Source organism: Coturnix japonica, chromosome Z (assembly GCF_054131305.1).
Source record: "Coturnix japonica strain WE chromosome Z, WE-NBRP24, whole genome shotgun sequence".
Lineage (NCBI taxonomy): Eukaryota > Metazoa > Chordata > Aves > Galliformes > Phasianidae > Coturnix > Coturnix japonica.
In genome coordinates this window covers 53053055-53080048 of record NC_140702.1, presented here as the reverse complement: position 1 = coordinate 53080048, position 26994 = coordinate 53053055, and positions in this window count along the sequence as shown.

Genomic DNA, 26994 nt, shown 5'->3' with positions numbered 1-26994 from the left:
ATAAGAAGTCCTTTGTCCACCTGCACCCTGGCCATGTGAGGTCCCACCTGAAGTACTATGTCCAGGCCAGGGGTCCACAGTACAGGATGTGGAACTGTTGCAGCGGGTCAAGAGGAGGGCCACTAAGATGATTAGAGAACTGGAACACTTCTCTAATTAATATAGGTTGAGGGAGTTCAGCTTGTTTTAGCTTGGAAAAGAGAAGGCTTCAGGGAGACCTCATTGCAGTCTTCTAGTACTTGAAGGGAGCTCATAAGCAGGAGCAGAAGTGACTTTTTAAATGGTCTGATAGTGGTAGAACAATGAGGATATGATTTGAAACTAAAAGAAAGTAGATTTAATTTAGGAGTTCTGAAGAAAGCCTTTACTCAGAGGGCAGCAAGGCATTGGCACAGGCTGCGTGGAGAGGTTGTGGATGCCTCATCTCTGGAAGCATTCAAGGCAGGACTGGATATGATCTTGGGAAACCTGATCTAGTGACTGGCAACCCTGCCCATGGCAGAGAGGTTGGAACTAGATTATTTTTAAGGTCACCTCCAACCTAAGCCATTCTATGATTTTATGAATAGTGCTATGAAAAGGTCTTGAAGTACTATGAAAAAAAAACTCCAAAAATGAAATGACTTTTTTGACTGAAATAAATTCTATGTGACTTGGAGGCAGAGGTCTCTTTTCTGCAGAAATAAACGTCACACTTATCTCCCTTGATTTACTTCATGGAAACAATAAAGTTCCTTCAAATAGTTGTAGTTACTGAATGTGGCACTAGCATAATAATCTTCCAGTTTCTTCCCTTCAATATGGTGTTTTATGCACATATTAAATCTAACAGAGCAAAGTTAAATACCTGACTGCTGGATTCATTACTAGAGATTGTCACAATTGTCAGTAGCATCATATCATGATAACATGTTAAGTAATATGAGAGTTGCTAATTATTCTAGAGCTGGAACCTATTAAAAATACCAGAAAGCTAAACCAGAGAAGGGTGCTTTCTATTAAATTCTCAGCAGGAGTGAAAAGTCTATGAATTCAATTAAGTGACCTCATAATTTCTACTTGAAATCATGCCTTTGCTGGGTCTATGCACATATTTTGTCATGAGATATCTTTTCAGAAGAATGAAATTATTTTAATCAGTTGTTGTATTGATATACCACTAATAGGGATCTTTTCGTTTCAGTAAATTTATTTGCCTTCTTACAGGGTATAAATCAACTATAACACTTTTATATCATCATAATTGAACACACAGTAGTGACTTATCTGTTGCTGCAAAAGCGTCAGTAGGACAAAGTAACAAAATAAGCAGCTAGGGAAGGCTGACAAAGGGTCATATAACCTTCACAAAATCCTTTTGAGAAAGACGTTGCCTTCTGGCTTAGTTCTCTGCTCACAAGAGTCTTCTGGGTGTATGTCTAAAAGCCAGTGAAGTCTACAGGCTTTAAAACACATGCTAGCTATTAGAATATATTTAAGCACCATTTCTGAATAAAAATGTTTTCCTGAATCAGGGCCGCAGACAGGCTCAGAACTTCTCTGTGTGACCCAGCATCCCATGTGGGTTGCTGTAAGTGTAGCCTTGAGGAACTGGAACTGGATATTCCACATGATGATTCAACATTAAATGTTTTTCCAATTTGTGCTGGTCCTTTATATTTCCAAGAATGGGTGGTCCTAATTGGCATCATCCCAGTGTTAAATAAGGTAAAGGTGTGCTGAACAGCAAGCCTCAGGAAGACAGCACCACTATACTTGTATGGCTTGTAAAAGTGATTTTCTTGCCAGCAGCAACAACAGTAGTAACTGGAATTGCTTCATTTCAGAGGCTAATGGTAAATGCAAATAAAGGTTTCCTTGCTCTGAAAACAGCCCTTCTGAGCTAACAGAAAACAGAATAACTAGTAGCTTACCCACTCAGTAACAAATCTGCTTTAGCAACAATCCACATATAAGTCTCCAAGGAATCTTTCTGCTACGTAATTCTCCTTAGTCTGGTTATTATCTACAGGGATACTACCTTAGGTCAGCTAACCAAAACTGCTCCAGCAAGTCAGAGGAAAAAATTATATTACAAAATCATTCCCGTCAATTTTACATGCTTTTTTTTATTATTATTATTACAGCTGTAATCACAGCCCCTTCTGCACCATTGAAAGAGCAAGACGGCTTAGCAGCTCTACTGATGCACTTTTTCTATTGCTGATTATCAGTCCAAAAAATGATTACAAAATAGATTTTAAACAAAGTTTTGAAGACTTCTTCAAACCAAGATCCTTGTTTTGGCACAGGAATAAGATGTTTTGGGAAGAAAAAAGATGAAGTTCTATGAAACTATGGAAAAAGGTGTTTTTTTTTTCAGAGTGGAAAAAAAAAAGAAAAGAAAAAAACCACCATAACTGTTACAAGCAGTTCACTCCACTCTGGATTTTTAGCACAACACCCTTTTTTGGAAGTAACATGAAGATTTTTCATTTGTTGATGTCTACTCTTCTTCCTACTGGCACAAGCTTTTGTGATGCTTTCAGTCTAAAGTAAAATTACTTTATTTTCTGTACGATTCCTGTCATAAGACTGTAGTAAACAAATATTTCCATCTGCTTGGGGAGAGAAATGATCAAAGATTTGCCAACAATGGAAATGAGTATGGATGCAAACCAGCTCAAATCCAATCCAGTCCAATCCCCAGACTTAATAATTAGAGGGGCAATGGACACACAAAAGCTGACAGAACACAAACTAAAACCCAGGATACAAATGATCCAGAACTGAAGAACAGATGAGCTAAAATATCCTTCCAAACTTAGTGACTTGATCTCATCCCTGTGTGGACTGAAACTAGGCCCATGACTGCACTCCCTTGTTAAGTGGGAACAGAGCTGTGCCACAGCTCTGTGTCTGGTTTGAGAATAAGAGAATTCATTGTTGCAGTCTCAATAACTTAAATATTAAATGCAGATTGAGCTAGTAAATTCAAGGTCTGAGTTTTGAGCAATATGGGAGGTATATGAATCCAACACTGAGTCAGGCCTCAGGCTCTCTTGCTGCTAAGCCAAATCTGTACGTCTGCCTAGTATGCATTTCCAATTTCAATACATATTGGTTCTCTCTCCTCAAAATATTCCTGTTCTGAAACCTCCCTTGAGTTTCTGACTCTTTCCTCTTTCTGTCAATTGTTGTTTTTCCTTTTCTCTTGTTTTTTTTTCCATTGTTCTTCCCTTCCATTTGTACTTTTTAAAGGTCCTTCTGTTGCTTATTCCTTTTTTCTCTCATTATTTTCCTCTTCTTTTGTATTGACTCACTGACAGTAACTGTGGGAAATGACTGAACCTACCCAGTACTTTAACAAATGTAATAAAACTAGCGAGTCTTCATATGAAACATGATGAATCCCTACATTTCCTTTTGGATTTGCAGCAAAACAGGTGGTCAGCATCTTTAGGAGTAAGTCAGATATTCCCCTTCTCTGTATCGTAACCTCACCAGATAATAAGGATAGTAAGAATGGAGAAAGCAAGCAAAAATATATGGGTTAAACTTAAAGCAAAGAAAACAGGCTCCACTCCTTAGGCATTAAAGCTCAACATACAAATACAGATATTTACTGAGTTTAAAGTCATCCACATGCCAAAGACATTGGAAATAAGGAATGTAATGTTTTGGTTACATTCCTTGATCTAAAGGTAGAAAGAGTAAAAACTTTAAATTAGAAGCAGGGAAATAGAAAAGCAGTAACAAATTTTTAGAAGTTGTCTTACAAAAATTTCTATGCTGTGTTACAGAAAAAGATTTTTAAAAAAGAAAAAAGAGAAAAAAAAAAATGTTCAGAATCTTTGATCTGAAGTCTTTAGTCCTTTCAAGCCCAGATGTGGCTCTACTTTGAAGAAGAAAATCATATGACGTTTTACCTTGTCATGCTCACATTTGCATCAAGTACCATTTTGCTAGCAGAGTGACTCTGGTATTCCAAACATTCTGAGCCATTTGTAAACTTGTTCTTCCCAAACTGTTTCTTTCACTCAGTGAGACTTACAAAATGTCTCATCATTTCTTATCCTCATCTCTGAAAATTCTCTGTGGTGTTTCCTTTTCTTGAACATCAGCTTTTATATTTTGCTGCCTACTTAGACTCTCAGTAGACTTTACCTATTTACTTTAGAATTATTAGTTTAATTTTTAAGTCTGATAAGCAGAGATGTATTCTCAGTGGACAGAGATGGATAAGTGTTGTATATTGCAAGGGTACGCCTTATGGCACAACTTGCAAGAAGGGAAATGAAATGATCAGGCTCATTCAGACCTACTCTGATGGCTAAAGCCCCCTCAGACATTACCTGTCACTCACAGGTCTGGACCAGTGTAACAGATGTCAATATTTCCCTGCTGTCCTAAGCATCTTCCAGACTCTGCAGTGCTGCACAGTGTTTCTGTCCGTGACTACAAGCAGCCTCTTTGGTCTCAGCTTCACTCTAGCAAGCATCTCACACCAGAACTTAGAAATGATCCTCAAAGACATCCTCACAATAGACTACCACAGCACTTTATGGAAAATGAGTCTCTCAAGGACCTCTTTAAAGAATCTATATCACCAATGGGATTTTGAGCCTCCACTTTCTTCAAAATATCTAGAGTATTGTATTATATAACCTATTTTTCCAGCTTATTATTAGCCTGTTTCCATTGCTCATATGAAGAAATTCAAGATCTCTTCCTCCCACTGACTTACCACTGTGTACAAATAACATTTTTTTCTTCCTTTTCCCCAGAAAACTAAGAAGTACTGTGCATTTTTAAAATGATTGCTAAAGACACTTAAAGTGCTATGATGCAATATGTCATTTGCATCTCCCAGATGAAGCCCCAGTAAGCTTTAAATATCAAAGTGGAATCAGGTTTGGCTGTTAATCTAGACAGAATGTAAGGACTCTAAGAATGCCCATGCTGGACATTTCTCTGGAAAACTGCAAAAAGTGCATTCCACAAAGCTTCCAAAAAAATCCCACAGAAGCTACCAAGAGTGAAATTAGGATGCTTTTAGAAATAAACCTCAAAATTCTTCTTTGTCTGTCTCCCTGGACACTGTGTGACACTGTGTTCCAAGATTAGCACTAGAAAATGTAAAAAAAAACAATAAAAAAAAAATTATTGTCATTCATGAAGATATTTATCAAAGTATATTTTTACATGTATTTGCAAATTTGACATTCAAAAAGGTCGGACACCTCAGATGTAGGAAGATCTCAAGAACAGTGTTTTCAGCCTACTCTTCCCAGCCTACTCTTTTCTTGATACAAGATTACCAGTAAGACCAAGCTGTAGTTCAGTCAGGGTTGGTGAAAGACTGAGGCTATGCCTAGGCTTCAGGGGCATGCTGTGGGTCCCCCTGACCTGTGTGTCTGAGTGTTCTTCCAGTGCAACCCAAGACAAGAGGGAAATAACACCTGCTGGTGTCTCCAGTTGAGTGGAAGCTACCTAGAAGAACCAGTATGGATGGAAGATAGCAGTCCCTGGGATGTCCCCAAATTCTAAGAGATTAGAGATGATTACTCACCCTATTTTATGATGAGCAATGTGTGTAATTTTAGTTATTGTTGATGATAATTCTGTGTACATAGTATTGTACCGCAAAGGAAATTTAATTCTTCTTTAGTGGTGAAAAAAAACAGTTCTGGTATACCACAGCCTATGGTTTGCAAAATTCTGGAAATCTTATGGCCACTGTAGCTACAGTTATGGCAAGGAAAAATTTTCCACTAAATGGACAGCAACACTTAAATTTAGTTCAAATTCAAAGAAATTACATTTTCATAAAGTTACAGCAGTGCCATTCTCAATATAAAGCAGCAGAAAATCTGACTAAGTAACAAGAAAATGACAATTTTGCATATATATATATATATATGAAAAAGCTGTAGCACATTACCTATGCTTAGGAAACCATAAAAAGGTCAAAATCAAAGAACATTCATCTTGAAAAGAACATATTCCAGACACAAACACTAACAGAGCCACCAAGTCTTCTAATTCAAATAAACTAGCACCTTTTGTAATATATAAATCACTGGTATGAACACGTGTTAAAACTAAATACAGACGAACACGCTACAATAATTTTTTCCAAGTGCAACTCTTGGAATCATATAAGTCACTGTGGTTTCCAAGAAGACAAATGGCCTGAAAAATGAAAAATAAATTATTTCTGTGACTAATTGGAGTCAGAGATTGGAGGTCAGGCTCGGTTCTGCAGTTGACCCTGGTGACCAGTAAAAGTCCAGCTTGGCTCACAGTACAACTTTCTGTATTTAAGAGTTGTTTACAGTACAGAAACGCTGAAAGTGTACATTAGAAAACTTCCTCTAACAAATCTAAAACACATGCCAGCTCATAGGCAAGTAATAAACTTATAAGGGGCCATGTTGACAGTTTCAAAGCCTTCTGCTAGGACCCTGCAACACAAGACTGGAAACTTCATAATAAACATCTCTGCTTTTAAATTTTGCTGCTTGCTGTAAGATGCTTGAAAAATGTATCAGCTTCAAAAAATATTCTGTGTCCCCTTGCCTTTCTCATAAAAAAAATAAAAATATCATTCAACTTTCAGCACATCTTACTCATGCATTAATGACATACAGTCCTGATAAGGTCAAGAGAGTTATGCTATTGGAGTATCTGAGAAAGTTTCTTCACAGTCAGGCCTCTTATTTTTCACGAGGAAACAATATGATATTAATTTAGTCCATTGGCTTGGACTTGTAGTGTCTGATATTTTCATTGTGTTGTTCAAAGTATTTTGCTCCCTTCAAAAGTGTTAAAACTGTTTATAAAACACATCTGTTTCTTTGCATCATGTAATCATTGAGCGTGAACTCTGTTTATAAAGCACCACACATACGACAGGTTATAAAATTTCTCAAAGCTTTGATGAACAAGAGTCTCTTTAATCAGAGAAAAGTCAAGCTGTCCATGTGCACGGTATTATTATAATTACTACTTGAATCCACTTGTAACCATAACAGAGGAATCCATTTCCCAATGGAAAAATTCTTCCTAATCCATTAAGATAAAATCTTCCACTGCTCCCCAAAATCTCAAGTAAACAATGAAGCTTCCAGTAGAAAGATGGAAAGAAAGGAAACATTCAGTACAATTCAACAGCTTGACTTATGATGTCAGGTAGCAGCTAATGCAACTCTGTTTAATGCTGGGGAGAGAGAAGCAGCACAGCTATCATGCTCTTACCACCTAATAGGTAGCAGGATAGATCTTCACATGTCTGGATTGGCTGTACATGCAGTTTTAGATTTCTTGCTTTTATTGTCTCATCAGGTCAATGGCATTTTCTTCATTTATGTCTTTCCAAACCTATCTACTCATTCCTGCTCCACCCATGCTGGATGCAAAAGCAAACAGGGCACTCTTTTCTCCTAGCTTGTGGAACAGAAGGCAATTACAGGAGCTCCCAAATAGCAGGGCATTTAAGAAAATGTTTGAAGTGTCATTTACAAATCGTTACTATTCCCAACACTGATCCAGGATAGTTGAATGCTTTTGCTGGTCTTGCCTCCAGATAATTCTCAAAGCACTGTGGATTCCATTTAAAAGTCAATCATATCACAAAAATAGCCTTCCAGAAATTGTCTCCTCAAGAGCTGGAAGCTGGGATTTTTCCATGACTAATACATTCCATGTCTGTTTCATCTAATTTAATTGCATTGATGCATCCATTTTTCCCTTTTCATTGTTGAGCATGCCACTACCAGTGCTTAAACAAGTACGTCTGTCCTTGTTTGCCTCTAGCTTAAGAATGTCAAGGGCGAGAATCTTGTACTTTGACTGCTGCCCTGAATCCTGATGATGGTTTTCTCATCAGATAACCCAGAAGTCATTAAAATATATATACATTTTTTTAGTGTAAAATATATTTCATGTACGCTATCATCAGACCAGTCCTCTTTAATCTGTGGCAATCTTATTGGTTGATAAAGGGTCTATAAAAACTCTCCATTATGCTTGAGTTGGAAAAGTAATTTTAATAAGCAAACACTGAGGAAAATATATGCACCTGGAGATGCAGTGGACATAGAATGAGAAAGCCATCTCCAGTGTGGTGAATGAGATTCCTGTGCCACAGCAGCTGCATGAACATTCAGGCTGTGTGATCACAGCATAGGGTTGGTGCCTTCAGCAAGCTGCCTATCACCTGCAGGTCTTCTTCCACTATACAGAGAAGAAGAGATCATCAGCAGGTAAGAGAGACCTATCCCACTTGAGAAGAACTGGAACAGCAACTTCCCCACCAATTGCATCTGCTGTTCATTCTCATCAGGAAGAGTACAGCAGCTCACCAGCTGTTCTCCTGCTCTTGAGACCCAGAAATCAAAACGCTTACAGGATATTCAGTAAATAGCTCAGACCTTAGTAGGTCCCAGAAGAGATAGATCTAATAAGAACTAAAAACTCTTTTTTCCCCTAGGTTCTCTTACAAGACTTCATCTTCTTCTCAGAAAAGTCATCACCTCTGTGTTGAAAAATGCTGATTTAGAATATTTCCCTCATCTAACTATGATAAATGCTACTACTGTGGATTAATAGCTCTCTCAGGTAATTTAAAAACCATACTGCTGTGGATTAAAATAAAAGAATCTTTTTTAATAGTAAGAAAAATAAATAAATAATGTTTGGCACGCAAACAAAAAGGTCATAGGGTGCCTTAATGTACCCACCATAGGTGATGATATTAAAACACCAAGGCTAGATTATGGTTTAGGAAAATAAAATTCCTGTCATCAGATACTCTCCACTTCCACTTTATTAATACTATAAAATATTTTTTTAGTAGTAGTTGATGAGACGTGAAAGGAAACCCCTCTACAAAACAGGCCACATAAAAACAGTTCAATTTACAGACTGTTATTTTTTTGTAGTTATTAAAAAACTAAAATTTCCATTTATAACTGTTCCCAGAGAGTGAATTTCCAGTATCAATTAATTGTAAATAAAGAAAGTAATTAAGCTACATTGCCAATAGATTGTGCAATGTTAGTACAAGAATGGAAAGTTACAGAAACAGTGAGAAATAATACAATAGAGAGGAAATGGGTAAGAATACGCATATGAAGTGTTAGTCTTTTCTGCTTCATACTGTGAGCTCATCAGAGGTCATAAACTAAGTTCTGGACTCTGTCCAAATTAAAATTTAGATAAGAAAGCCTGGGAGTTACAGGAAGACGTATTTTCCGCTGTTGGCTAATGTCAGCCTATTGCCAGAAACTGGAATGGGGGACTGCTGGAAGCACCATATTTCAACTGTCACATAATGCATACGTAATGCTTATTTGTGTCATGAAAAATGTCACACCACCACTCTAACTGGAAATATACGTTAATCCTGCTGTGTTGGTAGGTTTCTGCAGAGATAATAACACCCTGCCTAGCTAAACAATCTTCCCATGCTTCCACAAACTAGAGTGATTTTGCTTGAAGTTAATTTCAACTTATTTGATTTAAATCATAGGTGTATCCATTAAAATGCATATCCCCAGAAATTAAAAGCATGCCATCCTTAAGACAATCCTTTACTTGTGATTCTTCACCTAAGCCAAAGCAAAATATTCAAAAAAATAAAAATCAGCAGCCTCTTTCTGGTGCAAATCTCCATTCACATTCGAAAGACAGTTCATATTATTGTGTGGAAAGCAGAGTCGAGTCTGTGTCATTAAAGGTCAGGAGCTACACTCTAAATATGGCTTCCTGTGTTATCCATGCTGCTCTCATAAACTCCCCGTGCCCCGCTACTTTCCTGCTCCGAATTGTGGTGGTCACGTGAAAATCTAGGATTCACATTATTTGTCTGTGGGTCGCTTGGTGCTATAAAAGACTGTTTTTACCACAGTGAATACATGTTAAGGGCTTACAAGCAACAACGAATTTAAGCTTGCTGTTAACTCTGAGCCTTCCAACTCTATTTATCCTACAGTCCCATGCTAAAATCTCACTGAAACTTGTTTCAATACAGAAACAAGAAGCACCCCACTATACTTTTTACATGCAGAAGTGTTCATTCAGATGACAGAAAGGGAAGAACTGGATGAGTGGGCAAACACTGCTGAAAGCTCTGCTGTGCTTATCACTGGGATTTGCCAGACTCTCCATTTATGTGAAATGAAAAACATTTCAAAAGCTATCAGTGAGGTTTGGTTGTCAAAGATGGCTTCAGGATTTGCATCACAACACCCACCAGTTAAGGCAAGACTCAGGCTTGAGTTATGAGCCAGGAATGGTGACAGCTGAGCAGAGCACTGATATTCCTGCTCTGAATAAGAAGCTTAGTTAAGAAGTGCAAATAAATGGCTTCATCTTCTGCAAGAGGCAACACACCTTGCAATCTGGCTACATGTTCTTAGATATTAACTGTGTCCCAGCACTAGGCAGTTTAAATCAGAACAAGCCTTATTGTGCTAGCTATCCACCTAGATTCAATGATACGTGAGGCACCTGGGATTCCACTCCAAACCCTTCTGCTGCTCTGCTTGAGAAGATATGTCAGTGCATCTACCAACTGAGTGTCTGCATCATCCCAGTAAACAGTCATTAGCATAATCCTCTGTCCTAGCTAATTCTTACATAGATTCATAGAAATAGAACAGCTTTCCAAGATGACTCTAAATGTTTTAGTTAAGAGATATGGACAATGCCTTCACATATGTGACTCAGAAAGAGTACAGAGAAGTTGTTGAGATGCATAGAGATAAAATCAGAAAGGGAAAAACCCAGCTGGTACTCAGTCTGGCAGCTGGGGTAAAAAGGAATAAGAAACTCTTTCACAAATATATCAGTACTAAGAGTAGGACTAAGAAGAATCTCCACTCTTTACTGGATGAGGCTGGGAATGTGACCACTGAGGATAAGGAAAAGGCAGGGGGTTCTGAATGCCTTCTTCATATTTGTCTTTAAAGGTCAAACCAGTTATCCTCAGGGTACTGCACTCTCTGACCTGGTAGTCTTGGCTGGGGAGCAGACTAAACCCCTGATGATTCAGGAGAAATCAGTCAAGAGTCCTACTACCCCAACTGGACTGCCACAAGTCCATGGGGCCAGATGAGATTCACCAGAGAGTGATGAGGGACCTGGCAGAGGAGATAGCCGAGCCACTTTCCATCATCTATCAATGCTCCTTGTTGACTGGTGAGGTCCCAGAAGACTGGAGGTTTGCCAATGTGGCTCCCGTCTTCAAGAAGGGTTGTAGGGAGGACCTGGGGAACTACAGGCTTATTAGCCTGACCTTGGTGCCAGGGAAGATTATGGAGCAGATTGTCTTGAGGGGGATCACATAGCAAGTGTGGGACAGTGGGAGAATCAGGACCAGCCAGCATGGGTTCACCAAGGGTAGGTCCTGCTTGACCAACCTGATCTCCTTCTATGATCTAGTGACCTGTCTGGTGGATGAGGGAAAGACTGCTGATGTAGTCCACCTAGACTTCAGCAAAGCCTTTGACGCTGTCTCCCACAGTATTCTCCTACAGAAACTGGCAGCCCGTGGCTTGGACAGGTACACCCCTGGCTGGGTAAGAAACTGGCTGGAGGACTGTGCCCAGAGAGTGGTGGTGAATGGAGTTAAATCCAGCTGGCTGTCATGAGTGGTGTTCCCCAGAGGTCAGTGCTGGGGCCTGTCCTCTTCAATAACTTTATTGATGACCTGGATGAGGGCAGTGAGTGCACCCTCAGTAAGTTTGCAGATGACACCAAGTTGGCTGGAAGTGCTGATCTGCCTGGGGGTAGTGAGGTGTACAGAGGTATCTGGACAGGCTGGAGAGCTGGGCTGAAGCCAATGGGATGAGGTTTAACAAGGCCTAATGCCAGGTCCTGCACTTTGGCCACAACACCCCCAGACAGCGCTACAGGTTTGGGGCAGAGTGGCTGGAAGACTGTATAGAGGAAATGGACCTAGAGGTATTGATTGATGCTTAGCTGAATGTGAACCAGCAGCGGGCCAAGTTGGCCAAGAAAGCCAATGACATCCTGGCTTGCATCAAAAACATTTTTGCCAGCAAGAATAGGGAAGTGATTGTCCCCCTATACTCAGCACTGGTGAGGCCCCACCTCGAGTACTGTGTCCAGTTTTGGGCTCCTCACTGCAAGAAAGACATCAAGGCCCTGGAGTGAGTTCAAAGAAGGGCAACAAAGCTGATGAGGGGACGTTAAGAAATATTACTTCTCTGAAAGAGTGGTCAGGCAGTGGAATGGGCTGCCCAGGAAGGTGGTGGAGTCACTGACCGTGGAGGTGTTCAAGGAACTTTTGGACGTTGTGTTGAAGGACATGATTTAGTGACAACTAGTGGTGTTTGGCGGATGATTGGACTGGATGATATTGTAGCATCTTTTCCAACCTTGGTGATTCTGTGATACTGTGATATGGGAGGTCAAGGACAAAAATCTATCTTTCAAATTGGAGAGAGGATTTGAATGCCTCAGTCATATCATGAATGTATGTGATAGATGAGTTGGTGTAGCTCTAACTCCGGGGATGCTGCTGTAGTGACCTCAATAACACTATCTTCAATTCTTGTAGAAACAAATAGTCCAAAGACAAAATTTGTTAAATCTTCTTTTTGAAATCACTTCTGGGATTTACAGCAACTGTCAGAGTGGAAAGCAGCAATGTTTGTTTGTATTAGAACTAATCAACTCAGCAAAGGCTTGGAAATTACTGAATTGTATATTTTAAAACTCCTTTTTTTCCACATTATATTATTTTTTATGTTTTAAATGAAGTAGGATGAGTGAAACTCTGAACACATAATTTTCAAAGAGCATATTAAAGTCTGTTGTTTCCAGCATGATCCTCCAAAGGGTGTTTTTCAGAAGCAGATTTCTCAAGTGTCAGCCCACTACTACATCCTGATCTAGTGTTCAAAAGCAGTGAGGTTGTAACACATCAATAGAAAATGCAACTAATTCACTGACATATTGTGTATGAAGCTCAGACAACTGGATAGCATTCGTTTATGCTGATACTTACTGATTCCCTGGGGCTTGTCACAAGCAGCAACCAGTTTGTCATGTTCTGTCTTGTGTGGAATAGCCAGGTGACTGTGGGACATCCACATTCAAATAGGGACTTCATAGATGCATTTCCTTCAAGCCTGATGGTTGGTGCTCAGATCTGTAGTGTGCTCTTTTTATGGGAATGTGTAAATCTTCAATACGGAAACTGTTAGTCCAATCGAATTTGGAACTAAGGAACTGAAAAAAGAAGTCATAAACGGATTAGACTATTTGACAATGAGATTAATACTTGAAACCCTGAAGCAATCCAATTTGATTCCCCATTACTGTGTATATATTACTTATGAAAATAATTCTTGGAAACACATGGCTGTTTATGTGCTTAGTCTAATTCTTTTGATAAGTTTTTTCCACAAACAGCTAGGAACAAAAGAGTTAAGAAACTGAATTTCTGTCAAAAGGTTGATACTATCCCAGTGTTCACTCATTTTGGACAAGGTCATCTTAGATATACTCTGCTGTAAATTTCATTAGAAAACAGATTGTGTAGTGTCACTCAAAACTTTGGTGACACACAAGAATAATGAAAAAACATAGTTCAAGTTCATTGGAGTAAACTGCCAAAAATGGAACCTCCAGAGTGTTGGAGTGTTCATACAGCAGGCTTATGATTTCTCATGCAGAGACAAGGGCAGTGTTATGTTTAAGATTACTGTTTATTCTGATGATATAAACATTTCTGCTAGTCATGTGAAAAGTGTATTTCACTTACTCCCTGCAGGTACAACATCCTTAAAATATCTTGATAATTTTCTTCATGCTATAGGATCAGTGTATTAATGATATAATTCCAAGGCAGAAAATAACGGTAACCAGACATCTCCAACAGAAGAAAACTGGTGTCTATTGACTAAATGTCTGGCCTTGGAACCAAGATCACTTGCATCAAGTTTGGTTTATATAACATAACCACCAAGCTGTTTCAAAACAAACCAAACTAGACTAAATAAAAAAATAAATAAAATGAAAAACCTCTTTTCATAACTCCTAAGGGAAAAAGCAACCTCAAGTTTAAAGCATAAAGTCATTCTCAGGTAGGTCTGCCTGGGCAGCTGCAGCTTTTCACAAGAGAATTTATATGCAGCCAGAAGAAGCCACTGCACAACAGTTTTGAGTGGAAGAGGAGGATCTTTCAGCTAAACAGTAAAATAACTGAGTCTGTTTGTAGTTATTGGACTGTTGTGCTTTTTTTTAGTAGGTCAGCATGCTGTTGTCTTATTAATTTGTGTCTGGACCTATCACGCAAAAGCTGTTATTTCACAGATGATTTCAATCAGAGCAGTCAAACCAGCAAATAGGACATCCTGGTCACAGTTACTTTCTCAACCTTATTTTGAACTGCTGTTTTTCAATCAGTCTTGGCAGATTTCATTACAAGGTATTTAATCCATCAGCCACATTTAACGTGACATAACAGCTTTACGTAAGAAAAGTCCACCTTCAATTGCAGAGCACACCGAGATACAAAAAATCTGTTAGTCAAAGAAATGGTCTTAATCAAATGTTATTCTGTGAGATGAAAATAACTTCTGTACTTCTGCTAGTCTTCTATTTTTCTTTAAGCAAAATCCCTCTCTGAAGAAGGAACCAAAGGAAGTTTGAATTTTTAGCTTTTAAACTGTAGAATCTAATTTCAAAACAAAATGTCTTTCCAAAGGTAAACTGTAAAACATTTGATCTGGAGAACTTTGAAATGAAACATGTCACTTTTCCAGAAACAAAAAAAAAGTTGCAAACTTTCAAACAAAACTATTCCCCAACTGTTGCATAAATTCTCATATAGTTCCAACTGAAACTGCGTCTGTATTTTTAAGTGAATGAAATATCCCTCCACCTCCTTCCTCCCCACAGAAAAAATATAAATAAATAAGTAAAACAAAATAAAACTCCTCCTTGCTTTTACTTGTTAGCTTCCAGTCTCTTCGTTTCTGGGAAAAGATTCTAAATATCAGTTCTCCCTGGATTTCAGCATTTTATATAACTTCTGTTTAGCCAAATTCAATTGTAATTTTGGAAGGGGAAAAAAAAAAATAAGATTCTCCTGATTCTCTTCAACTAAGTAAGGATTAACACTACTAATGTTTTAAATTTAATGGACAATCAGATTTAAAATTCTTAGAAAAGCTGGTGTGAACATGTGCATGTCAATCTGAAAAGGGAACAGGAAAATAAAGATTAAAGACAAATACATGAATGTGCACAAGAACTTCTTTATGGTGAGGTGACGGAGCACTGGAACAAGCTGACCAGGGGGGTTGTGGATTCTCCTTCTCTGGAGATATTCAAGACCTATCTGGACACCTACCTGTGTGACCTGGTGTCATGCACCTGCTGTGGCAGGTTGGACTTGATGATCTCTGGAGGTCCCTTCCAATACCTACGATTCTGTGATTCTGTGAAACTTATTCATAGCTCTCTGTGCTTACATGTCATTTTCAATTGTTATCTAGGTCACTGACTACTTATTCTTGAAAACTAATATTAGTAATGAGAGCACATATATATGTTTTGACCTTTCTGCTTGATTTTACATCTCTCAAAATGCAATCAGTTTCTGCAGTAGTAATCACACTAAGGATGTAACTAAGTTAATTTTTTACTCAGAAATTGACAACAGGATGTATTGAATGTATTATGTTCATTTGTAATTGAAGCAATTATGTCACTGAAATACAGAGGGGCTTTTTTTAGTCTTTTTCTCATAAATAGATGAAATTAGAATTTAAGCACGAAAACTGTATTACATTCCTATGTACATGCAATGTGGTATTTTAGCCCAGGCTGTATGTGTTGCTGGCACCATTCCTCAGCAGCTGATCTGCACAGGTATGTGGTCAATATAGCAGACAATTTAAGAAATTCCAAATTTATCTGTGTTTCTGCCATTTTATGTGAATGGACAAACAAAAGACATCAGCACAACTGGTGCTGAGGCTACATTACAGTTGCTGTCTTGCTTGTTAGCTGCTGTGGATACTGTGGTTACGTAATTGGTATAGTCTTGACTTTCAGTTAGTGTGGTTACATGTAATGATGTTGCCTTGCTTGCTAGCTACTGGGCAGCTTTGGTGCCTTCTCAGTTTACTGTAAGGAGTTACTGCTTTGATGCATTTTTTCACTGCCAAGCTACAGACAGGATGTAGCTATGGTCCAAATCTTGGAATTTTTGCTCAGCCAGAGGTTTGTTACTGAAACATTTCCCTTCATGAGGAATTTCAGGACTCAGTCTGACATCAGTGCGCTGCTGATAAGTATAATTGAAATATGTAAGTTTTATGAGGTTTAGATGGTGTCTAAGAGTCTCAACAATACAAACAGGAGTTACACACCCTGTTTTTTAAAAATTTCTTCAGAGAATAACTGCTCTCTAACCCCTTCTTTAAAGTGTAAGGAGTTCTACTATAAAAATCTTTTGTTACAGTAGAAAGGGAGCTTTCTTCTGTAAATTGTTTAACCCACACATTTCATCATATTTAGCTCTCTGCAGTGGAATTTTCAGGCAGTTAGTCTGAAACCATTCTTCCAATTTTTGTTTCTGAGCTAGAAGTGTGAAATCATAGAATCATGAAATCACCAAGGTTGGAAATGACCTCCAAGATCACCCAATACAACTATCCACATATCACCAGTTTCCCCATTAAACCATGTTCTTTAGTACCACATCTAAACTTTCTTGAACACCTCCAGGTATGGTGACTCATCCACCTCCCTGAGCAGCCCTTTCCAGCACCTGATCCCTCTTTTGGAGAACAATTTTTTCCTAATGTCCAACCTGAATTTCCCCTGATTCAACTTGGGGCTATTCCCCCTAGTCCTATCCCTAGTTACACAGGAGAAGATTCCAACTCCTTCCTCTCTACAACCTCCTTCCAGGCAGTTGTTGAGAGCAATAAAGTCTCCCCTGAGCATCCTCTTCATTGGAGTAAACAATCCCAAATCCCTGAGCCGTTCCTCATATGACTTGTGCTCCAGACTCCTCACCAGCTTCATTGCACTTCTCTGGACATACTCCAGGACATCAGTATCTTTTCTGTAGTGAAGGGGCCCAAAAACTGAACACAGTACTTAAGGTGCAGCATCACCAGTGCTGAGTACAGAGGGATGATTTCTTTCTTACTCCTGCTGGCAGCACTACTTCTGATACAAGCCAGGATACCATTGGCCTTTTTGTCCACCTGGGCACACTTCTGGATTGTGTTCAGCCCAGCGCTGACACCTCCAGGCCTATTTCTTCCAAACAGACTTCCAGCCACTCTACCCCAAGCCTGTAGCATTGCCTGAGGTTGTTTTGGCCAAAGAGCAGGACCTGGCACTTGGTCTGTGTTGAACTTCATTCCACTGGCCTCAGCCCAGCTATCCAGCATGTCCAGATCTCTCTGTAGGGCCTTCTTACTCCCACACAGATTGATACTTCCAGCCAACTTGGTGTCATATGCAAACTGAGGTTTCACTCTATCCTTCATCGAGGTCATCAGTAAAAATATTGAACAGTAGACACCAGTACTGATCCCTGGGGAACACCACTTTTCACTACAGGATTTAACTCCATTCACCACCATTCTCTGGGCTTTTCCATCCAATCAGTTCATTATCCAGCAAAGAGCATTATCTGTCCAAACCATAGGCTGACAGTTTTTCCAGGAGAATACTGTGAGAGACAGTCTCAATGGCTTTTCTGAAGTCTAGGTAATATCCTTTCTTTCATCCTCCACATGGGTCACTCAATCATAGAAGGAGATGAGGCTGGTAAAGCAGGACTTGTCATTCATGAATCCATGCTAGCTGGTCCCAATCCCCCTGTTAATTCACATATGTTATTAGATCTCACTCACTATCATCTGCTCCATAACCTTTCCTGGCACCAAGGTCAGGCTGACAGACCTGTAGTTCCCTGGATCCTCTTTGGGACCCTTCTTGTAAATAGGAGTTATACTGGAAGTAAGAGATCCCTACCTGGCGACAGAACATCTTTTGGTCAGAGTAATAGATGAAAACTGCCCACTGTCTTTCTGCAGCCACTTTCTTAATGACTGTTTTTCACATGGATTTAAGAATCTGTTTCTTCTAATTTGAACATTCTGCAGCTGTATACATCAGGATGAAGCATGGAATGGAAAGCTGCCTTTCTTCAACATAAATTATCGTAGAATCACAGAATGATAGAATGGCTTCAGTTGGAAGGGACCTTAAAGATTATCTATTTCTAAACCCTTCTCCCTTTGTCAGGGTTGTCAACCACTAGATCAGGCTAACCCGAGCCCCATTCAACATGGCTTTGAATGCCTCCAGGGAGGGGATATCCACAACCTCTCTGAGTACCTTGTTCCAGAGTCTCTCCACCCTCACAGTAAATAATATCTTCCTAAAGCTAGTCTAAATCTACCCTCTCTCAGTTTAAAGCCATTCCCCTCTGTGTTATTGCTATACATACACTTGAATAAAAAGTCTGGCTTTCTCTTGCTTATAACATCCTTTCAAGAACTGGAAGGTCAAGTACTGGAGCCTCCTCATCTCCAGGCTGAACAAGCCCAAATCCCTCGGACATTCTTTATAAGAGAGTTGCTCCAGCCCTCTGGTCATCTCTGTGGCCCTCCACTGGACCCTCTCCAACAGCCCTACACATTTCTTGTATTGGGAACCCCAGACCTGGACACAGTACTGCATTTGGGGCCTCACGTGGGCAGAGTAGAGGGATAAAATCAACACCCTTGCCCTGCTGGCCACTTTCCTTTTGACGCAGCACAGAATACTGTTGGCCTTCCATCTGCAAGCACATATTGCTGAGTCATGTCCAGGCTTTTGTCTACCAGGATCCCCAAGTTTTCTCTGTAGGACTGCTCTCTATGAGCTCTTCTTCCAGTCTTTACTCATATCTGGGATTGCTCCAAACAAACACCTTGCAATTGGCCTTGTTGAGCCTCATTAGGTTCATGGGGGCCTTCTGGATGGTGTCCCTTCCTTCTGCTGTGTCAATTGCACCACTCAGCTTTGTGTCATCAACAAACCTGCTGAGAGTACACTCAATCCCACTGTCTATTAGTATTTTACTATTAGTAAAGACATAGAAGAGTGCTGAAGAACATGTTGTCTTCCCAGCAGATATCTAAGAGATTGAAATCTCCCATTGGGAGGGGAGTCTGCCAACATAATGCCTCTTGAAGATGAAGTAAGAAGGCCTCATCAACAAGCTCTTCTTGATCAGGTTAGCCATAGTAGACCCCAACTACCAGATGTCCTTTATTGGTCTGGTCCCTAAATTTAACTCACAAGCCTTCAAGCTAGTCATGTCTGGTCCTCAAAATCAGCTCTTCATAATCTACCCATGTCTTAACTTACAGAGCAACTTCCCTGCCATATTGTCCTTCTGACGCCTTCTAAAAAGCTTGTCATCCTCAATTACAATATTCCAGTTGTACAATTTGTTCTACCTCTCCTCTGTTATATCTATTTAGTAATAGTTTTCTAAATGCATCACATTTCCCACCTCCTCCTACTTATTCCACTTGCATTCAACTGGTCCATCAGCAGCATTACCTTCCCTGGAGAAGCCCCCCCAAATTCCTGTAGGACAAATCCAAGTTCTTCCCCACTGCTTCTTAAAGCGACAGTATTCTCCAGCTCTGTCACTCAGAAGTACATCCTCTTCTCCCATGAAATGTTGTTTAAAGCCTGTTGCTTAGTATATTCTTGCCTCACCTGGTCAGTTTCAACCCATCCAGCATCAACAGCACTGTCTCTCAAAGGTACTTCCAAGATCACAGTGCCTAAAACCCTGGGCATGACACCATCCACACAGCCATTCATTCAACTGATACGTTTTCCTCTTTCTTCCCAGGTCCCAGTCACCAACCTGGAGGATCAAGGAGAACACTATTTGTGTTCCTGATCCCTCAAACATCCTCTCAAAGGACATGAGATCTCTTAAAAATTTCTAATTTCCTAGTTGCAGCCTCCTGTGACCCACCTTGAAAGAGCAGGAATGGACAGTAGTTCTCTGTACTTATCATACCTGGAGCTTCTTCTTGATGTCCAAAATACAAGTTCCTCATAGGCAGCAAAATCCAGTAGAGAGATTATCTAGGCAGCAGATGGGTGCCTGAATGCCCCTCATTACAGAGTCCTTAGTTAAAAAGAACCCTTCACCTTTCTGTGGTGACACTGGGTTGGACTTGAGTCTTCGGTTGGACCATATTAAATAGTTGTCCCTTTCCTGCTCTGAACCTTTATCTACACTTTCTCTTTCAGTCCCAAGGGCTTAATATCTCTTGGTTAAAGGGACTTCCTCTTGCAAGTGAGAGGCTCCTTCTCCTGCTCTGAATGGAGGTGAGTGCCCAGTCTCTTCCATCATGCATATTTTTCTGTCTGTCTTCTCAGGGTTGTAGGCTAGCTTAGCTTCTTTCCTTGCATGGACTTAAGTCAGGGCTGTCAATGTACCTATGTCTCTGCATGATTCCACACATCAGTCTCTCTCAGATTGCTGGATAATTCTCAGCCTGGTGATTTCCATGTGCAACCTGGCTCAAAATGTCAATTGAGCTGGGCATACTTGCAGCCATGACATTCTCTTTGTCCTCAGGCCCTTGGGGGATTTCCAGATTCTGGAGTTCCCTGCAACCAAAGGTCTGGGCAGCTCTGTTGCTACTTGACAGGTCTAATGGGTGCATGTGTCAGGCACCCCTGCCTGAGTTTCTTCCTGAACATAACCATTGTAGTGAGTAGTTGCCATGTTTGTTTCAATAGCATGCAGATCAAGAGAGCAAAGCAGTCCATCTTGTGTTCTCTCTTTGCCACACAAACTGCTGTGCCATGCCGTATTCTCATCCTGGTCATTGCAGTCCTGATCACTATACTTCCTGGGGGCTGCCAGTGTACAAGTGAGGGTGTTAAAACGGCTGCTTCTGGTCCCACCCTTACTGTGTCACCTACTCTCACAAGCACTGCAGACCCTGGGCAATTTCTGTCAACCCTCTCCCAGGCTTTCAACTTTTGGAAGCCTCTCTCACAGGGTGATCCTCATTTCCACTGCAGAGTTCAGCTGCAGTGCTGCTGATCACCTTGGGACAAGACCATTAATAGCAGCTGTGCCACATGAATTCCTGTAATTAAATTATGACAGGCCATAATTTACTAGTTACTAACTCAGAGCTATTCTTAAACCATTTTCCTTTTGTAGGCACTTACTTGGGAAAAAAAAAAAAAAAAAGAGATAGAAAAAAAGGATGGCCAGATTGGTGGCAAGCACGCACAAATGCTTTCCAAAAGCAAAACTTTCAGTCAGAGTGACAGTCACACAATTACATATTTTCCCCACTTACTAGATATTTCCCCTATTTCATCTTTGATTTCATATTAGAAACTTATAAAAGAGACTGCATCTGTGCTTCATTAGACTGTAAGTTCTGACAGAGAGAAAAAAAGAGAAAATACTTCAAGTGTTTCTCCAAACTTCTCTGGATTCTCCCAGTGGGACTGGCAAAGGCAGGAGGCAAAAGATAGAACTGACAGATTAACAGAGATGGAACATCTCAAAGAAAATACTAATAAACACATGAAGTATAAGACCTACTACCAAAAAAAAAAAAAAAAAAAAAAAAAAAAGTAAAGAAAGAAAAAGAAAGAAAAAGAAAGAAAAAAAAAGAAAGAGGAAGAAAAAGAAAAAGCTGTGTTCCAAGATTAATCCTAAAATTTTGCATTTGAAAGCATCTGTTTTATTAAATATATATATATACATTGCTTTTAATAAATAGACAACCTAGGTTTAAAAAACATATAGAAATAATGACAAAATAAATGAAAACTATTAATTCATAATCTAATTGTTCTTTGTACATAATGACCACACAGTATTCTAAGTACTCTTCTTCCTTGTTCAGTCTGCCATCATGAGTCTCCTCTTCAGAGACAATATTTACTCTTTTAATTTATTTTTTTCCATTCTTTCATGTACATTTCACCTACTGCTCTGACTACATTCTGACAAATGCTTCATGCCACATGTCCTTGCCTTTCTTACACTAGAATTCATATTTCCCAAATGTCATTTTTTTCCCTCCCAGTTATTTCTTGGCCTGCTTTTCTTGGTGGCTACAATGCCAGTTAGCAGTGCTTCTGTATTCTCTTGCTCATTATGCACTTACTTTTTTCCATGTTCCCCTTGTGCTTCTCATTTTTTAAATTTAATATGGGTTTTATGAAATCACTGACAGCAAGTCTTAGCACTTTTTTCATATTTTATGCTGAGAACAAGAACCATGGTGTTTGTTTTTACAAAATATAATCATGATTAGTATGTTTAAAATTGACCAGTTTCCTCCTTGTGGTAATCTTTTCCAAATGCCCATGTCACTTACTGTCCAGCTCTAAAATAAGAGCTTTAAAGAACAAAACAAACAAAGAACAACAACAGTAATGAAAATGCTACATAGCTGATGTCAGCTCTATAATGTTGAGCTGGGCTTTTTTTAGAATTTGAGATAGATTCAGAGGAAAATACATATATAATTTCTTACACTTACTTGATAAATCTTTTGCAACAGGCAAGTACTATCCGTCCTCTGTATGTTTTAGTATAAGAGCTTCCTTTGAATCTCTCCATTATTGTGGAGCTAATATAAATATAAATGTATAAATTATGTAAATATAAAATATAAATATAAAAGTTCTCCACTCTTATAGACCTATGACATACAAAAAGCAGTATATGCTTGGTATCTACAAAGCACTGTCAGTGTGTACTGTCAATATATTATTATATGACAGCCCTCTGGAATGAAGCTTTATCTTGTGCAAATAAAATTAGAAGTGCTCATGCAGATGTCAATTATACTACAATATAAAAATAAAAATGAATCTAAACAACAAACGAGAGAAAGGAATAGACAGGCTGTTTGTTAGTATGTAGGTTTCACTCCCAAAAACAAACTGTCATTTTGTCTTCTCCCATATAGCCAGGATGACTACCAGCCATTTTTATTAACGCTAGTGCTTCCCCTGGGTTAACATACCTTCTCTTGTCAATGGTTATCTGCCATCTATTTTTCTTTTTTTAATTTTTAATTTTTTTATTTTGCCCACCCTCGGCACACTAGTAACAAAGGAAGAGTCTAATTCCAAAGGCACTCACCAGCTACGGTTTCTAAGATGCTTTCTGTCACCAAATGCCATTCCCTATTTTCTTGTCTTTGTTTTTTCCCATTAACTAACTGTATATGAAACTTAAACTCTTTTAAGTGGAATGTCTGAAGTTGAACATCTCCAACACAAAGAAAAATTTAAAAAAAAAAAGAAAAAAAAGGAAAAAAAAAAAAAGAAAAGAAAAACAACAGAAGAGGTAGAAAGACCCAAAGTCAGAGTTACACTGACATATCCAGAAATAAGCCCTGACTATCACAAATGTACAGAACAGGTCTAAAACTCCAGGGATATAAGGGCCTGGGAAAGAGTAAGTAGATACCTAAATGTGCAGTCCATCCTGTGTGCCAAACGTTTCTATCAAAAATGCTGGTTTGGCTCTTCAAGGTTAGGGTTACTTAATGAAGTTGTACGCCCATGATCTGCACACAAGTGAGGTTGAAGGCCACTTTGTGCTTTAGACAGAGAACTGGCTGGTGTAAAGCTAGTTCAGCTATCACAACAGTAAAATGCTGTCATTGTAGTTACATGCAGCCAAGGCATCCCTCTCCAGGAGCTGCAGTAAAGTTCGTGGTGTTACTGAGATGCTAAAGACAGTTTTCTTTTTAAATATGAAGTACTAGTCACTGCTGGGGACAAGAGTTAGGGTTTTTTTTATTTTGCTCTAATCCGCTACAGCAGTTCTTATATTGTAAAGTGTGAGCAAGAGGAAAAATCTGGTCCAGTGAACCCACAGCTTTTAGCCTTCTGACTTTAAGCAGGACTACAGAGCTGTGATATTGTTTTCATTAACTCCAGCAATAAGCTGGCCTTCTGGGTTCGATCTAAAGCTGCTATGAAAAGAATTAATTATTTTACCAAGCTCTCAGTTTTGAGGAATGAAGATTACATAATTCCAGCCTGGTCTCCTTAATTAATTTAATGCAGGAATGTTACTTGCCCACAGCCTGTCTCCTATTGTCCAGTGAACTGTTACACAAACTAAAAAGTAATCAGGAAAAATAAAAGCCTAAGTTTACTATCTAATTAACGGGAAAACAGAAAAAGTAAGGACTTTTCTCACGTTAACATGTACTGGTACCCAAATTTAATCTTGGTATTTATTTAGGCTGTTTGTTTCATACTTTCCTTCACTGGTTCCAGAATGCACTGGATGGGAGGGCATTGTACCTCCTACCTGAAAAAATATAACAGCTGAAGGAGATTCCTCTGGGCAGAGAGAAGGACACACAGCAGCTCCCACTGCTGCTCTGATGGATGCTGGCATGACACCAGAGCACAGATATGACCCAGTCAGCAAGTACACAGCGGCTCTTCCGCTCAGACATCAATACATCTAGCACTGTGAATTGGGTCCAATTCTGTATTTGGGGAGTCACCTCCACCACCTCCAGGGCTGTTCACACAGCCCTTTTGGCAGCACGCTTTTCAAGAGCTGCTCAGAAGAAGACGCTCTCAGCACAGCCGACCCACCCACTGGGCAGAAACCACAGCACCGCCATGACAAACGTGCTTTTCCTCAAACACTGTTATCGGGAAAACATGGACATTTCTGGGCAGTTTATTCTCTTAATTCGCAGATTGCTCAATAAGAAAACACTTCTGATTCATCCTACACAATCCATGTTCCAACAAAATTGAAGGGTGAAAAAGAAGTATGGAAATAATGGCATAAAAACTTTTATACTACTAAGCCTCCAAAACAAATTTAAAACAGATGTATTTTTAAAAGTATTTTTTTCTACAAATTGGACCGTATTCAAGTCATTGCTTAAATTTTGCCAAACCAGAAAAAAATATGCCAAGTAAAGAGCTTTGATGAATGCGCAGGTGATGTCATTTCAGAAAGTCCTGGGACATTTAAGGGGGGAAACAACTTATGATTTCACCTCTGAATGAGAACAGTCTGCTGTTTATTCAGACTGTGCTTGAAAACAATACTAATCTGGTCTACAGAAAATGAGATAATTTTATTTATTTCAAGAAAATAACTATTTATACCTAAACAAATATATAACAATTTTCCTTTCATACTGACTGTGAAATATGAAAATATTCCTGCAGTAAACCCCAGAAATTATCCTTCTAGAGTCCTTGAAACATTCTGCTTTTTTGCAAAATTTGCACATTAATTTTCAGTACGTGGTCTTCAAATTTTCATTCATGTTACCGTGTCTAACCAGAGAGCAGAATGTGAAAATGGAAATATGATCCTGTTTTTAGGACAATGAAAAAGATAGGAACAAAACAAGAACTTGCCTGTCCTTCTGTCACCTTGGTGATCATTAATTCCAGCTTTCCTTGATTTTTATTGGCATACAGTAGAGTACAGGAAAGCCAAGTATATGGCAGACAAAGGGAAGGCAACGAATGTAATTTACCTGGACCTGTGCAAGGCCTTTGACATGGTCCCCCACTACATCCTTATCGCCAAATTGGAGGAATGTGGATTTGATGGGTGGTCCACCCAGTGGATAAGGAATTGGTTGAAAGGCCACAGACAGAGGGTGATCATAAATGGTTCTGTGTCTAGGCGGAGGCCAGCAATGAGTGTATCCCCCAGAGGGCTGTCTTGGAACTGGTGCTCTTCAGCATCTGGAACAGGCTGTTCAGGGAGGTGGTTGGAGTCTCCTTCTCTGGAGATACTCAAGACCCACCTGGACGCCGAGCTGTGCGACGTGGTGTTGGGAACCTGCTTTGGCAGAGGGTTTGGACTCAGTGATCTCTAAAGGGCCCTTCCAACACCTACAATTCTGTGATTCTGTGATCATTATCAACAACATCGATGATGGAATTGAGTGCACCCTCATCAAGTTGGCTGATGACACCAAGCTGAGTGGTGCAGTTGATGCGAAGGAAGGGATTCTATTCAGGGGGACCTCAACAGACTTGAAAGGTGGGTCCAGGTGAATATAATGAGGTTCAACACAGCAAAGTGCAAGGTTTTGCACTTGGGCTGGAGGAATCCCAGGCATATATACAGACTGGAAGGAGCAGTCCTTGCAAGTAGCCCTGCAGAGAAGGACCTGAGGGTCCTGGTGGATGAAAAATTTAACATGAGCCAGCAGTGTGCTCTTGCAACTTGGAAAGCAAACGGTATCCTGGGCTCCATCAGAAGAGAGGTGACCAGGAGGGAAAGGGAGATGATTGTCCCTCTCTACTCTGCCCTCCTGAGGCCAACCTGGAGTACAGTGTCTCAAGTGTCTCTGGGGCCCCCAATACAAGAAAGAGAAACAGGGAGTTGTTAGGGAGTGTCCAGAGGAGAACCATGAAGATGATCAGAGGGCTGGAGCACCTCGCCTACAAAGACAGGCTGAGGGAGCTGGGTTTGTTCAGCCTGAAGAAGAGAAGACTGAGGAGTAACCATGTTGCAGCCATCCAGTATTTAAGTGGAGATTATAAACAGGAGGGGACTCAACTTTTTACAAGGGTAGATAGTGATAGGACAAGGGGGAATGGTTTTGAGGTCAAGGAAAGAAGGTTTAGGTTAGATGTCAGGGGGAAATTATTCATAAAGAGAGTGATGAGGTGCTAGAAAAGGCTTCCTGGAGAATTTGTGGATGCCCTATCCCTGGAGGTGCTCAAGACCAGGTTGGATGGGGCCCTGGACAATCTGATCTAGTATTAGATATGGAGGTTGATGGCTCTGCATACGTCTGGGGCAACAAACAGCAATTTGATGAACATGGGCCATGCCACTGTTTTCTCTTATAGACTGCATAGAACATGGTGTGGGTTTCATCTTTCATATAAACAGACAGAGGTAGTTTGTACTGCCATGTTCTTTTGGAGTGATCA